This window comes from Rhinopithecus bieti, unplaced genomic scaffold (genome assembly GCF_001698545.2).
Source record: "Rhinopithecus bieti isolate Rb0 unplaced genomic scaffold, ASM169854v2 scaffold_7888, whole genome shotgun sequence".
In the NCBI taxonomy this organism is placed as follows: domain Eukaryota; kingdom Metazoa; phylum Chordata; class Mammalia; order Primates; family Cercopithecidae; genus Rhinopithecus; species Rhinopithecus bieti.
Window position 1 is genome coordinate 1,124,935 of NW_016805944.1, and position 1,979 is coordinate 1,126,913.

Below are 1,979 nucleotides of genomic sequence, written 5' to 3' on the forward strand. Positions count from 1 at the left end.
AAAAAAAAAAAAAAAAAAATGACAGCCATAGAGTGGTCAGTCCTAAGAAGAAAAAATAAACCAGGGAAAGGAGATAGTGATGGAAGTTGCTATTTTACTTTCTTTTTTTGTCTTAATGGAGATGGGTTTTCACCATGTTGGCCAGGCTGGTCTCAAACTCCTGAGCTCAAACGATCTGCCTGCCTCAGCCTCCCAAAGTGCTGGGATTACAGGTTCACACCTCGGGGTTGCTATTTTATTTTATTATGTATTTATTTATTTTGAGACAGAGTCTCACTCTGTCACCCAGGTTGGAGTGCTGTGGTGTGATTCCAGCTCACTGCAGCCTCCACCTCCCGGTTTCAAGCGATTCTCCTGCCTCAGCCTCCCAGGTCGCTGGGACTAGAGGCACGCAACACCATGCCTGGCTAATTTTTGTATTTTTATTAGAGATGGGGTTTGACCATGTTGGCCAGGTTGATCTCAAACTCCTGACCTCATGTGATCTGCCTGCTTCAGCCTCCCAAAGTGCTGGGATTACAAGCATGAGATAACATGCCCAGCCGGGGTTGCTATTTTAGAAAGGGATGTAGGGAAGAGCTCACTGAGCACGTGACACTAAGAACTGAAGGAGGGGAGGGAGTAAGCCAGCAGAAATCTGTGTAAATAGCACCTGCAAAGGTCCTGAGGTGGGAGTCTGCTTGGTTTGTCCCAGAAGCAACCAGGTGACCAGTGCTGGGGGAAAGTAATAGGAAATTGAATCAGAGGGATGGTGGGGGAGCAGTAAGAGGACTGTACACTGTGATAAGGACTTTGCATTTTGTTTTTTGTATTTTTTGGGACAGAGTCTTGCTCTCTGTCACCCAGGCTGGAGCGCAGTGACACGATCTCAGCTCACTGCAACCTCCACCTCCAGGGTTCAAGCCATTCTCCTGATTCAGCCTTCCGAGTAGCTGGGATTACAGATGCCCACCACCACACCTGGCTAATGTTTGTATTTTTAGTAGAGATGGGATTTCACCATGTTAGTCAGGCTGGTCTAGAACTCCTGACCTCAAGTGATCTGCCTGCCTTAGCCTCCCAAAGTGCTGGGATTGCAGGCATAAGCCACTGCACCTGGTCTGAATTTTGTTTTAATAGGAACAGGTGGGAGCTTTCAAGCAGGGGGTAAAGGGATGGAGCAAATGAGACAGAAATGGCATAGAACCCGCTGGGACCAACATTTATCTCTGTATTCTCAACACGGAGCCCAGCACAAATGCCCAATGACTTTGTGTGCATGCGTGAGTGAGACCCCAAACCACCAGAGGAAACATCAGAATGGCATCTAGATGGACAGACGGGCTCAGAGACCCCCAGGGAGAGGCCAGCTCAGGGCCCGGGGACACTCGGGGACAGCAGGTCCACACAGACCTACAGCAGCCCTGCTGAGACCTCCCATTCCTTCCAGAACCCTCCCCACCCGGAAAGCTTCCTAGAGCTGGAAAAAACCCCCAGGCCCTCCTGCCCGCCTCACCCGTGGCGTGCCCACTCACACCTCAGGCAGAGGAAGCTGGCAGGCCCCACAGGAACCTTTCTGTGCAGGGGGAGTGGAGGCAGGCGGGCGGCAGGGACGAAGGGAGAAGAGTGGCGGGCGGGCGGGCTGCGGCTACACAAAGGCCCCAGTGTCTTCCCCTCCTGCCTGGGTACAGATATAAATAATACGCACATATACGTTTATATATATATACCAGCATGCTGGTGGGGGGAGGCTGGGGGCCACATACTCCCCTAAGGGTCCAGGCATGGCAGTCGGCCCTTGTGGGGGCTGGGGGCTCAGAGACCTACAGAGATAGTGCCCAAGACTAAGAGGCTCAGGCAGAGAGACGGTGGACAGAGAGAAGGAGAGGGAGAAACTTACAAAGTAGGACAGAAAGAGACTTGCAGAGACTGTGCCAGCACTAGATAGAAAGCAAGTGTCAGGAAGCAGGCGGACTTAAATGGAGACACAACAGCCGAAC